The 15,013-nt window shown below is 39.7% G+C and overlaps 1 pseudogene; it reads right to left on the minus strand.

Moving 5' to 3' along the window:
* Positions 1-375: 375 nt before the first annotated feature.
* On the minus strand, positions 376-13,356 carry LOC148637252 (uncharacterized; annotated as a pseudogene).
* Between the last annotated feature and the right edge of the window lie 1,657 nt (positions 13,357-15,013).

Consider the following 15,013-nt stretch of genomic DNA (forward strand, 5'->3'; position numbering starts at 1 on the left):
ATAGTTACTCAACTCTTTCTTTCCTCATCAGTAGCTTTGATTAGTTTGAATGAGGAACGGGAGCTCCCTCTCACTGTGTTTCACAGACATAAGTAGTAAATTATCGATTAAAACTGTAGACTCTACGGGTAGATAACAGATAAAAAGATTGAACAAAATAACATCCCAGTGAAAACTATACGAAATGACAGCGTCCATTTTACTTTTACATGTATCTATTTTAACGGCTGTGTAACTTTTAATAAACACAGTATCACGTATTCCATTCAGTTTTTTTCAACAAGCAATGTTTGTTACTTCCAATCAGATTGCAATCCAATTTTTTTTTTGCTTATCGTACTTTTGAGCACACGTTCTGTGCTATTGTGTGCTGTATTATTCTTTTTTGCCTCACCAGGGTTATGAGGTGGAAGGCAGAAGGTTATTCTTTACATTTATACTCCAGTTCTTTCTTCTATCACCCATCCAGGCTTATACTTCTGTCCTCTCCACACCTCACATTCTTCTCCGTCATCGCCACCTCTCGCAGCCCATCACTACCTGTTTTTTACCCTTTTTGCTTGTCGCACAACCCTTCTTTTAACTTTTTTTAAAAGTTGTTTGTCTTCTTTTCTTGACTTAGCATTGCTAAACAACATTTGTATTAATTCCCTCCCCATATTCTCATAACTTAACAACAATACTATCGCCATTCATTTAGCAGCAGCTGCAACTCACAACTGGCAACCCACTGAAGCACAGCAGGTGTGAGCCTGGTCAGTACCTGGATGGGAGACCTCCTGGGAAGGTTGCTGCTGGAAGAGGTGTTAGTGGGGCCTGCAGGGGGCGCTCACCCTGCGGTCCATGTGGGTCCTAGTACCCCATTATAGTGACGGGGACATTACACTTTAAACAGGCGCCGTCCTTCAGATGAGATGTAAAACCGAGGTCCTGAATCTCTGTGGTCATTAAAAATCCCAGGGTGTTTCTTGAAAAAGAGTAGGGGTGTAACCCTGGTGTCCTGGCCAAATTTCCCATTAGCCCTTACCAATCATGGCCTCCTAATAATCCCCATCTCTGCACTGGCTTCATTACTCTGCTCTCCTCCCCACTGAGAGCTGATGTGTGGTGAGCGTTCTGGCGCACTATGGCTGCTGTTGCATCATCCAGGTGGGGCTGCACATTGGTGGCGGTGGAGGAGAGTCCTCATTACCTGTAAAGCGCTTTGAGTGGAGTGTCCAGAAAAGCACTATAAAAGTGTAAGCAATTAATATTATTAGGTTTTATTTCAATCTTAATACATAACTTTTGTTTCCATGTTCCCTTTACCTTTAGCCCTTATAATACTCCTCCTTAAGTGGTCTAGAACCGACCCTGTTTTATCTGGACTAGATAGCATCTCCAGATCTATCAGTGCTGCCAGCGGAGCTGCCATCACACTTACAAGTACCCTTGAGGTCAGTGAATATGAGTCTGGTGTTAGCATACAGGGCCAACTCCTCGCTTAACACTCAGCTCAGCAGTCACTGGTGATTAAACTGCTAGCACAACTGGTCTATACTCATATTATTAATAATATTATTAACCTTAGCTTCCTTAGCAGGACACAGTCTTGTGTGGATTCAGTTTTATTGAGCTCAATAAGTCCAACAATGCGCGCTGGGTCTGCCCCACAGAACAGACAAACTGCAAGGGTTTCCCAGCTCTTATATATACAGTCAGAAGAAAGTTTGTTTCACAATCTGAGTGCTTGTCCTGTTCTTTGATATATAATTACTTCTTGTCCTACTCTGTCTTGCTCTAGGTTCTGCCCTTTGATATGCAGCAGACATTGGTCTGGTTTGTCCTGTCTGTGGGTGTTGTTCCTGTCTGTTATTATGTAACGTTAAGTCACTGGGGCTGATAAAGCAAATCAGCTTTATGGCATCTTAGTTTAACTTTTGTTTGAGGCTAAATTAACAGACCCCATCAACACCTTTCACAATGTGCTTAAGTTGAAAGGGTCAGTAACTTTAAATTCCTTAGCGTCCATATCACCGAGGCCCTCACATGGTCTCTCAACACCACCTGTCTGATCAAGAAAGCGCAACAGCGCCTGTACTTCCTAAGACGGTTGAAGAAGGCTAAGATATATCCCCAGATCCTCACTAACTTTTACAGATGCACTACAGAAAGCACACTGACAGGCTGCATCACAGTGTGGTATGGCAGCTGCAGTGCTTCTGACTGCAAAGCCCTACAGTGGGTGGTGAAAACTGCCCAGTCTATCACTGGGGTTGCCCTCCCATCTATACAGGACATTAATGACAGACGGTGCTTGAGGAAAGCTCTAGGCATCATCAAAGACCCCAAACACCTCAGCTACAGACTTTATGATCTGCTACCATCTGGAAAACCGTACCGGAGCATTCGGGCCTGGACTACCAGACTCAGACAGTTTTTACCCCCGCACTATCAAACTATTAAACTCCCAGCCTCTCTCACTCTCACCTATGATCTGAAACTCACAGCGCCTTCTTTCTTTCTTACCAAAAACCCAAAAACACATTGAAAATCTACCTCTACCATACATGTCAATGTATGGTAGAGGTAGATCGCCATAATTTCATTCCCTTTATTTCATTCTGCTGTTGCATGTTTTTGCACATAACCTGTTATCTTTTTGCTGTTTTGAACATTGCCTGTTGTTGGTGGTTTTTTTGACAGTCAGTGATATTTATTGTGCAATTTATCAAGCAATTGAACACCAGTGAATTTGAAATTAACACAGGTGTACCTTGTTAATGTATTAAGTGTGATCTCTCAAGATAATTGACCCAAATTAGGTTGTTTAAACAAAGGGAGTGAATACTTATCAATTAAGTAATTTTCAATTATAAATACTTAATTTAATTTTAACATTACAGAGAATTGCTTCTACAAGAGTGGAAAAAATCCCATTCAAATATGATTTAATTTGACTTTGCAACACAGCAGAATGAGAAATAAACAATGGGATGTGAATACTTTCTGAAGGCACTGTATATATTGCTTGTCCTGTAGTGTTTAAAAAAAATAGCTGCAGTGAAAAAAAACATTAAAATATGGAATTATTACTAATGGTGCCAAAATAGATTTTCTTATTAAAAGAGATTCATACAATATCTTATTCTTTATTTTTTACCCTTTATTGCATAAATATTTCTTGTATTTGATATATATCCTCCCTGGGGATAAATACACTTTAGATTGTGCAACAAAGACTTTGAGCTCTTTCTGTAGAATTTAATCAGATGTGTGACTTTTTTTTCCCTTAAGAGTGTTCTTTGCTTAACATGGTAAGTTAAAAGCTGTTAAACAATTACAAGCCTATCCAATGAGACAGTCTTAATTGTAAATTAAACATGACTATAATTAACATTCCAAGGGTATAAGGAATTCAATTCAATTTAGAAATTAATTAAATGTAGACTTAATTCATTTTAAAATTGAATTAAACTAAAAACATTTTACTATACACAAATTAAACTCTGTGACAAGAGCTATTTCTATTTCAGTCAACTGTAAATAAGAGTATAGTCAAAATTTAATGGACCAGACAAACTCAAAAGTGGGTGACTATGACTAATAGATATTTTGGGAACAAGTAAAGGTTTGCTGAAAAAAGAAGAAAATAAATGTTTCGACAGTGGAGCCTTCTTCGGATGTCACATGCTGATAATTCTACCTACTTGCACTAAAAGACATTTTAGTTGACTTGACTGGTGACTGACCTGGTGACTAGATTGGTGTTTTTAAGTCACCTGACTGGAAAAAAACTATTCCCACACTAACTGCAGCTGAATGATCTCTCTCCTGGGTGAATACGCTGGTGGGTTATTAAGTTACCTAACTGACTAAAACTCTTCCCACACTGACTGCAGCTGAATGGTCTCTCTCCTGTGTGAAAGCACTGGTGGGTTTTTAAGACATCTGACCGACTAAAACTCTTCCCACACTGACTGCAGCTGAACGGCCTCTCTCCTGTGTGAAGGCGCTGGTGGGCTATTAAGCTACTTGACTGACTAAAACTCTTCCCACACTGACTGCAGCTGAACGGCCTCTCTCCTGTGTGAATGCGCTGGTGGGTTATTAAGGTACTTGACCGAATAAAACTCTTCCCACACTGACTGCAGCTGAATGGTCTCTCTCCTGTGTGAATGCGCTGGTGCGTTTTTAAGTCATCTGACCGACTAAAACTCTTCCTACACTGACTGCAGCTGAACGGCCTCTCTCTTGTGTGAATACGCTGGTGGGTTATTAAGTTACCTAACTGACTAAAACTCTTCCCACACTGACTGCAGCTGAATGGTCTCTCTCCTGTGTGAAAGCGCTGGTGGGTTTTTAAGACATCTGACCGACTAAAACTCTTCCCACACTGACTGCAGCTGAACGGTCTCTCTCCTGTATGAATGCGCTGGTGGGTTTTTAAGACATCTGACCGACTAAAACTCTTCCCACACTGACTGCAGCTGAACGGTCTCTCTCCTGTATGAATGCGCTGGTGGGTTTTTAAGTCACCTGACCGACTAAAACTCTTCCCACACTGACTGCAGCTGAACGGCCTCTCTCCTGTGTGAAAGCGCTGGTGGGTTTTTAAGACATCTGACCGACTAAAACTCTTCCCACACTGACTGCAGCTGAACGGTCTCTCCCCTGTGTGAATGCGCTGGTGTGATTGTAAGTGATTTATTTTACTAAAACTCTTCCCACACTGACTGCAGCTGAACGGCCTCTCTCCTGTGTGAAGGTGCCGGTAGGGTTTTGAAATGCTAGACTGACAGAAACGCTCCTCCTCCCTGTGCCATAATAGCAGTTTGTGCACTCCATCGGAGCAAGGCCTTGAGTGATTCTTCCTCATCCTCTGATCATGCTGGGGTCTCTTATTCTGCAAATGCTCCATGGAATGGTCTTGCTCTGTGTGATGAAAGTGAGATTTGTTTTCTTCATTATGTCCCTCAGTGTTCTGCTCAGCAGTGTGAATCATCTGGGGCTCCTTCTCCAGCTCTCTGAAACTAAAACCGCCCAGTTCATTCAGTTGTTCCTCTCTTTGCCCAAGAACAGACACACTCTCCAGTTCATTAAAACTTTCAGCAATTTTCTCAGTAACCAGGTTATTAAACCTGTGTGTAAAGTCATCAGATGCTAAGGGATTACATGATTGTTTGAGACTGTGCAATGACAGTCTCTCCACTTGAACAGAACAAGGCCTAATTATCAAGCCCTGTAGGAGCTGCTGTTGCTCCTCCCTGTACTGACTCTCCTCTCGGTGCTGTATCTCAACAATGTTCTCTTCACCAGGTACATCAGTCTGCTGCTCTGCACAGTCAATCAACTGGGGCTCCATGTCCTGCTCTGTAAGATTAAAGACATCCAGTTCTTCACTGTGCTCTTGTACAGAGACACAGCCCAGTTCATTACAGCCTTGTGTAATATTGTTCGAGTCCAGATTATTCATCTTCTTTGTAAAATCATCACATACTAAGAGCCCAGGTGTCTCACTCTCAGACTCCATCTTCATCATGGGCACAGAGTCCAGAACCTCAACAATCTGTCTGCTCTCTGTGTGCTGCTCACTGAGAGTCTTTTTCCCTTCTGGAGCAGTGAGCTCTGTCTCTTGCATCAGACTGGAGCCCCACTCCTCCTCACTGTGCTTTTGTTCAAGAGGAGCCCTTTCCCCAGCCTCAGAGAGAGCACTGGCCTCTGCACCTGTAAACAGAACAAGACAAAATCTTTATAATAATAATAAAAAACTTTATTTTATATAGCACCTTTAAAAGTGGCTTCTCAAAGCATTTTACAGAATGCCAACAACAAAAAATACACAAAATAAGCATGATGAGAACACACAGTTAGAGGAGACAGTAGATGGTGGTACTAAATACAGTAGGAGCAGAGGGGTAAAGAATAGTTCAATGAAGGGTCTTCTAAAGAAGAAGGTTTTGAATCTGGATTTGAAGGAGTTTAGAGAATGTGACTCTCTGATATCCTTGGGGAGAGAGTTCCAGAGCTTGGGGGCACAACAGGAGAAGGCCATGTCACCCATTGATTGTAGACGGACTTGGGGACAGATAGGAGAACACAATTAGAAGAGTGAAGGTTGTGAGGTGGGGAGTAGGATGATAACCCAGACAGGTACTGAGGTGCCAAGCCATGGAGAGCCTTATAGGTGAGCAGGAGGATTGTTAAGTCGACATGCAACTTGACAGGAAGCCAGTGCAAGGACTCCAGGATAGGAGTAATGTGACTAGACCTAGTCAGGATTCTGGCTACTGAATTTTGGACATACTGAAGTTTGTTCAATGTGGATTTAGAGTCCCCAGAGAGTAGAGCGTTACAGTAGTCTATTCAAGATTAGACAACTCTTTTCAGCCACAGTTAGTGATAACACAGGGCGTAGTGGAGCAATATTTTTGAAGTGAATGAAAGATGTTTTGACAACATGCTGCACATATGGGTCAAACGTCAAATATCATCCCCAAGTTTTTCAATTTACACTGAAGCTCAAGTACAAGACCATCTACAGATAGGGTTACACATTGGTTTTACAAAGTTGATGGGTGGTGCCAATAAGCATGACTTCAGTCTTGTCACAGTTAAGATGAAGGACATTTTGAGTCATCCAAGATTTTATATGGGAGATGCAACTAAAAAGAATAGAGACAGACACATCAGCGTTAGGTTTGGTATGGATGTATATTTGAGTATCATCAGCATAGTAGTGATAGCTGAGGCCATGTGATCTAAAAAGCTTTAAACTACACACACGCGTACAAGTACACTCACAATCAATTTGGGTTGTTTAAACATAGCGGAATAAGTGGGTATAAGGGGGTGTTCTGATTTAGCTTTGTCAGAAACCTAACTACTATGTAAAAAGTAAGTCTACTGTAATAATATCACAATCACATTACATTTACATTAACAGTGCACTGAGAGAAAGGGATCAATACAGACTGACTGGACCCCACAGAACATTAACACTGCAATCAGAGAAAGGGGTTAATACAGACACACTGACTAACTGGATACTACAGAGCATTAACACTATACTGAGAGAGAGGGATCAATACAGACTGACTGGACACCACAGAACATTAACACTGCAATCAGAGAAAGGGGTTAATACAGACACACTGACTAACTGGACACTACAGAGCATTAACACTATACTGAGAGAGAGGGGTTAATACAGACACTGACTGGACACTTCAGCACATTAACAATGCACTGAGAGAGAGAGGTGGGTTAACAGACAAGCTGACTGCACACTACAGTACATTAACACTACACTGAGACAGAGGGGTAAATACAGACACTGATTGGACATAACAGCACATTAACACTGCACTGAGAGAGAGGGCACATGAACACTGCACTAAGAGAGAGGGGTGAACACAGACAGACTGACTGGACACTACCGTGCATTAACACTATACTGAAAGAGAGGGGTTAATACAGACACTGACTGTACACTACAGCACATAAACAATGCATTGAGAGAGAGAGGTGGTTAACAGACAAACTGCTTGCAAACTACAGTACATTAACACTACACTAAGACAGAGGGGTAAATACAGACAGTGATTGGGCATAACATTACATTAAAACTGCACTGAAAGAGAGGTGTTAATAGAGACATGCTGACTGAACACTACAGTACATTAACACAGTACTGAGAGAGGGGTTAATACAGACACACTGACTGGACACTCCGGTATATTAACACTGCACTGAGAGAGAGAGGGGTTGATTCACACACACTTACTGCACAGTACAGTATATAAACAATGCACTTAGAGTACGCTGTTCAAACGTTCCGAGGTCAAATTCTTCCAGCACGGGGGTACCTTTAAAGCGGAGACGACGGCACCGAATTTTTTTGGCGCGCCTTCTCTTTAAAGCCCTGGCCAAATATGAAGACAGTACGTACAGTTATAATTCAAACGGAATTAAAAACTACACATCCCAGTAACTATGGTGGTACTTGTGATCATTGCGTTTAACCAACGAAACAGGGCGAAAAATCAGTCACATGACTTTGGGGCAGAGTTTCGAAAGCTTAACCTATCAGCAACAAAGCGAAATTTACACGATAGGCTACCTCAAACTGTCAGTTACACGACTGTGTATGTCGCTTAAGCCACTCCTATTTGGCATTTTAGTTATGGAGGCAAGAAGACGCCCCCCCCCCCCCCTCTGGGTGCCTGATTTGCCGCCATCTTTAACCGCTTCGTGTCCAAATCGCAGTAGCTACGCGTACGAAATAAAGTTCATCCCAGCTACAAAACATATGTATTTTTGTGGTAAGAGGGAGCAAAACATCAGTATTTACTGCTATTAATTAGTGTACGATTTATAGTTGAAATCTGAGCCTAAATATAAAGTTAAAATCTCGACAAAGCAATGTAGGAAATACAGAGAAAATAAATCCTTTCTGACATCTAAAATCAGTTTCGATCAAGGTCTCTAAAACGAACAAGAAAAAGAGGATTTTCGGAGGGCAATTACGCTGTATTTATATAGCATAAGTGATTTATGAGCAATCTAATTTCTTGTTCGTTTAAAACAGTGAAATGTCAGCTGCAAAAGATCGCACCAGAAACAGCACTCTCTCTGCCCGTCATAGACGTTCAGGAAAGGCTGAATGAAGTCATGTCAAGTACAATAATTCGGTGATCAATAATAACAGTTGTAGGACAAGAAACAAAAGATAGTGAAAACTTAAGATTTTTAAGGCTAAAACTCAAATTAATTCTACAAATTAAGGACGTTAAAGTGCTAGAGGTGTAAAAAAATACAAAAATGCACATGAGCAAAAAGTTTTAGAAATGGAGCAAACAGAATAAAAGCCATGCCTATAGTGCAGAAGAGGGATGCAGGAACACTTGCTTAGATATACAAAAAAAATCACAAAAAGGTGTATGTTACAAAAGAACATGCAAACATGTACATCAATTTCCCTTCGCGATCAATAGTCTTATCTATAAACATGAAACAGAGTGAGGAATCAGAAATTAGCATGCATAAAAAACAGCAATTCTGTCAGTGAACCCTAAATGAATTAATAGCAACTATGGTTTCATGGAGGGCTTCTCAGATAGTTGGGCATTTAGGTAAACAGCCAGGTGAAAGGACTTGTAAACATATTTTGTTAAAGCAAGTCAGTTTTTTCAGCAACACATAAAATACATTTTTCCAAGAAAGTTTAGCCTTTGTCACTAATGAAACCACTAAATAAAGATATAAATATAGAAATCATAAGATTTTTTTAATTCAATGTTGGTAGCAGGATGAACTGTGCTAAGTGTATATTTTGTTGCAGAGTTGCTGCAGGATGTTAACAGTGAAAAAGGTATTTAGAAATGAGTTATTTCAAGATGAAAATTTTCAGAATAATTGCAAATCTAGCAGGATAGAGAAAGCACAGAAAACTGGCAGTTAGATTGATCAGATTAGTATGAAAAGTCATTTAGCAAAGGGAATGAGAAGAGTGACAAACTAGTATACTTTAGATCTTTTTTTCTGAACCAGGGAAAATCTGATCATGTTTCCCTATAACAATAATAATAAACTTTATTTGATATATCACCATTAAAGGTGGCAACTCAAAGCAATCCAATAGATGTAAAAACAGATAAAAGGACCACAGATTACAAAGTAAATGCATATAAGAAAGACAAGCAGTTAGAGGTGCTACCAAAATTAGAAAATGAAGCAGATACAGACACTAAGTCTTCTGAAAAGAAAGGTTCTGAGGTTAGATTTAAATGCACTCAGGGTACGTGACTGATATCACTGGGAATACAAATTGAGAGCTCTGGGGTGCAGCTAGAGAAGACCCTGTCACCCACAGAATGTAGATGTTCTTGAGGACAGCTAGAAGACCAGAGTCAGACGGACAAAGGTGGGGGAGTAGACAGATAATAAGCCATATACTGTAGGTACTGAATGAGGATGAGGAATTTGAAGTTGACTCGAAACCTGATAGGTAACCAGTGCAAGGACTTGAAAACAGGTGTAATGCATCCCTGATAGGATTCTCGCTGTCATATTCTGAACATATTGAAGATTGCTCAGTGTGGATTTAATTTCCCCAGTGAACAGGATGTGCATTTATTAATTCTAGAAAAAAAAGCCTTTCTTAATTTCTCTAGTTCTTAGTTTCTCTAGTTCCCTTTAAAATAAATTATTATCCCACAATGCAGAGTATTAAATGGCCAGTATTTACACATGATATTTGTGATTTAAAGAAATTAACACAAGCAGCTTTTGGGGATTTAAGTGTTGGCTGAGTTATTGCAGGATAAAAGACTAGAGATGTTGGTAAGAAGAAGATAATTTTGGGAAAGCTAAGGAATACACTGATAACAAGAACACTTTCTAATGGGGTTAGGCATACTTTTGATGAAGATGATGAAGTTAACAGACTGTATGTTTAGATAGATACTGAAATGAGGATTGTATTTTAGATTTTGTGCAGTTACTAGCATTGAACTGTGTGTTGGATGCACATGAATTGAAGGAATGGGCAAACATAGCTGATGCGGATCCACAGAGCCAGCATATTAAGATGTTTATAATTAGAGGCAATTTGTTTAAATAACTAGGTATGGATACTGATGTGCAAGAGAGGTGGAAAGGCCAGCACTATAAAATATTTTATTCTCAGTGAGATGCTGCCATTTCATAGTGGGTTTCTAACACTGTGTATAGTTCCATCTATTTCTAATCTCTTTATCCAGTACAGAGGATTTGGAGCCTATTCCAGTAAGCAATGGACACAAGGCAGAATACACCTGGACATAGCGCCAGTCCATCACAGGACAGACACAAACACACACACACCAGGGCCAGTTTTCCCATAAACCAATTAACTGACCAGTATGTTTTGGAGTGCGAGAGGGAGTCATATCACACATATGGAGAAAAACCATGTAACCCAGAGAGAACATGCAAACCCCACACACACAGGATGGCAGGAATTGAATCTAGGACCCCAGTGCTCCAAGATAGCAATGCTAACCACTTTGCCACCATTATAAATGGATGGATATCTTAGTTATCTTTCTAGTTCACAGGTTTGCATGCATAATTTAATTTTGAAAGCCACTGAGACATCAGGTACTACTGTTGTATTTATGAAAAAGAAACAAAACAAAAAGCAAACTAACAACTGTGCCATCCTACTCTTTAGTTAATACAATTTATTTATAAACAGTTAACATTGTTAGCAAAATATTTTGAATTATATTTAAACCTATTTCTTCTTTAGTTTTGTATTTAACTTATTATATGATAGTCAGATTTAATGTATATTTGAACAATGAAAATATATTTTTACAAGATGCGGGGGAAAGTGCAACAACTTATTACAGTGCTAAATTTAATATTGATTGGTAATAGTTTATGCTAACACCTAACTTTCTTAATTAGGCGTAATTAAAACAGTGAACTAAGTGTAACATACCATTCAGAAATACAATCGAGAATAGTTTTGTGGTGTTTATATGGATGAAACGTTTCTAAACTGTATAACGTAACAAAATTAAAGACGATTAAATTCTGTAATCTTTTCACTTGTAATGTCATTAGACAGAACAAGAAGTTTCTGCTTTGTCTAAGGATGGTATCAAAAAGTAGTCTAAGTGGTGAGAAAATTGTGCTTAATGATAATTAAGTGACTTAAAAGTAAAAAGAGATGCTTCATATTGCTTGATTAATTTTAAAAACTAAGTTATAAATGCAGACGCGATCGCTGCCATAAGCGCTCCAGGCAGCAGAATGTTCGTTCTGTACTGCTGAGCTCCGCACCTCCTCCCTCTCTCGGTGCCGCGCCCCTCTCTGACGGCGCGCAGTGGGCGGTACGCTATTTTCAGAGCCTCTGATTGGGGAAAAAAGACCTGCTGATCAGTTTCACACACCAGGAAGAGAAAAGAATGGGATTTTTTCTCTTCGAAACGTGTGTTGTCTTTATGAAATTCGTGTATTTTAAACGTTTAATTAAGAAGTAAAAACCTTACAGCGTACACAAAGATTCTGAGCTGATCACGAGGAAGAAAAATCACCCATTTTTCGCGCATAAAAAGTGGTTTTTAACTCTCGAAACCTATTTTTATAGGTTTTAAAGTCGTGCCATGTCTAAGTTAAGCAGGAACACATCATTATATCTCATTTTTTATTTCTTTTTTAAAAAAAATTAAAAATCGTTTGCCCAGCCTACTTAGAGAGGTTAATACAGACACACTGGATTAATATTCCAGAGGAGTTAATACAGACACAGACCGTGGAGGACGGTAATACTTAAACCAATTGAAATAATTTTTATGTACACAATCATTAGTATACATATAAAATCTAGACCAATACAACGTAAATACAATATTTATAAATGTTGTTTCATAATGACGTTGGATTACAAATTGATTCAGTGGAACAATTGTTGAATGCGAACGAGGTGTTTTCAGCACCGTAACCGGACAAAACAGTTCAGTTTCCAGTAAAGAATCCCGTTGCTACATCACACAAGTCTTTCCCACTTCACTCTGCATCTCTGCACTATATTCTCACCAGTGAGGAAAGTTTTTTGATGACAGTTTCATAGTTTGTTAGATAACGAGAATGTTTACTCTTACGAGATGTTTTCTTAAAAATAAAGTTTGTTATTTAAAAAATCTCACCAGTGAGGAAGTTATAGACACTGGTTTTAAACACACATACTGACTTCATACAAGTCACCTCACTGACCTGAGAGCTGCAGTTCCGTATCCATTTCTTCTTTTATTTCTGCAGAGACTTCACAGGGAAGCGTGTGTCCAACACTGTTTGTCGGTTCCTGATCTCCTCCTGCTCCCGACTCCTTCTCCCTCAGCTGCAATCTCCACTTCAGGCTCTCGTTTTCCTTCTTCAGTTGCGCCATTTCACTCCCGACACTGTCCTCCACACACTGTGTGATTTTAAACACGGCCCGTCTCACCAGGATCTGGGAGACGCTGCGGAGTTTGTCTTGAAACTCGTCCTCCGAATCACACATCCTGTTTCCAAAAACTTCTGACACTTCATACACGATCGATTTGAGCAAAACGTGCATGAAAGAGTCAAGCTGGGTTAGCAGATTTAACAAGCACTCCGCCATCCTTCTTCAGAGTCGGTCAGAAACAAAGGCTGACTTCCGGAGTTTAAACAGAACAACTTATTTTTTATTCTTCACAGATCCTGTTGTCAGGGCTGTGCTCTGTTCAAGCATAAACACAGTCGACAAGACGTTACGTATTCAGAACCTGAAGTTATTTTAAAGAAAAACAACAACTTTCTTTAAAGAAAATTATTCAGTCATCCACACGTGGGTGAAATACATGCAGAGTCGCGCAGTATAATGACGTCATTCGTTAGCGCGGCCACAGCTTCAAAACAATAGAGAAGCGGAGCTGAGAAAGATGAGTTTCTTCAGCCGGATATAAACTTCTCTGCACCTCCTAGCGCGACCTAGTCAAGAGGAGTGAATCACCTGCGACCTTAGCCGTTCGTAACGGAACAGATTTATTTGTTTGCCCTTCCACAACCCTCCTCCCCAACGAAAAAATCTCAAGTGGATTTTTTCAAGTGGATTTTGATCTCCCTATGCAGGTTTTTGGTTAGAGAAAAACAATGCTGTCGTTTCTTGCCAACTGGCAGTATTTCTTCTGCACTGATAAGCAAGATTTCTATTTCATATTTCATAAATTGTTTGAATTTGTCCATATTCCATAATTGTTTTTTATGTTTGATTATCAGACAAAATATGACAACCCCTCTATTGAGCATATACTTTATTTTCCTGATGTACTGTAGCAGCCCTGACACTGAGAAACGAAGAGAAAATGACTTTTATCTAGCATTTTTCATGTTCAATGCGTTTGACATATCCCAACAGCGACAGAGTTCTTTTGCGACACTGTTTCTACTTCTATCTTCTTTCTGTACGCTTTGATAAAAAAACGAGAAATCGTGCAAGGGGAAAAATGTATTTTTTCATAGAGAAAACGTGCACCAGGAACTGTGGTGTTGAGAAGAAATGATTTAACACGATACGTGACCTTATTTAACGGAGCAAATGCTCACCCAGCAAGGTCTGGAGAACTTGGAGAGTCTGGTGGATGTGATAATTTCACGGTATTGTGGAAGAAAACAGTCTTTCTTTGAATTCTCAATCAATCGGAATTTCAGTGCGAAATATAAACCCTTTGTCTGATTTAAATATATTATATTTTAAAACTCATAATAAATCAGAAAACACACGTTTCTCACTTTGAAATTTTAGACGGGGCGGTGTATTACTAGTAGCGGCGCTGAGCACACTATGGGGGAATTCAGGTTATGTGATATACTAGAGTTTTAATAAATAACGCATCTGATTTCGGATCTTAAGATTGTAGGTTCGACTTCTAGCTGGTTCGTGTAAATTTTAATCAGGCTCTTCAGTAATAGATTATGTAATGAACCGCACCTGAAAGCGAACGTTGGGTCTGTTTCCTTTGTTTTCCAGCATGAAATAACAAATCGTTACAAAAGGCACCAGCTAATGTCTAATAGCGGTTTTTTTTTCAAATTACATTTTCAGGTTTAAGACACTGTTCAATAAAACACAAGTGTCCTTAAAATCTTCAACTTTCAGGTTTGTTTTACTCTGTAATAAAGGAGATCTGAAACTGAGATCTGATGTAGCTGTCTCTAAAGACGGAGGTGATGATTCGCAGATGTGAACCGTGCCTTTTCTCCTGTATTCAAGGGTATTCGCTGCGTGAGCTACTAAATGCGTGATCTGTATTACCCTATTTTGTTCAGATTATCTATGTGGTGTACAGATAGAACTCAACTGCATGGTGTGAATTCCGTGTTAAGCATAAGCAGAACCTGAAAAACCTCGACGTAGCCTTTTGATGTGAAGTCAGACGCGCTTCCGTTGAGCCACGAGGTCACGCCAAAGAGTTACTTTTAAGCCCCCATCAGCGTCGCGATTTTTTTTTTCCTCCTGTGA

Source organism: Lepisosteus platostomus, unplaced genomic scaffold (genome assembly GCF_059453375.1).
Source record: "Lepisosteus platostomus isolate fLepPlt1 unplaced genomic scaffold, fLepPlt1.hap1 Scaffold_127_H1, whole genome shotgun sequence".
Lineage (NCBI taxonomy): Eukaryota > Metazoa > Chordata > Actinopteri > Semionotiformes > Lepisosteidae > Lepisosteus > Lepisosteus platostomus.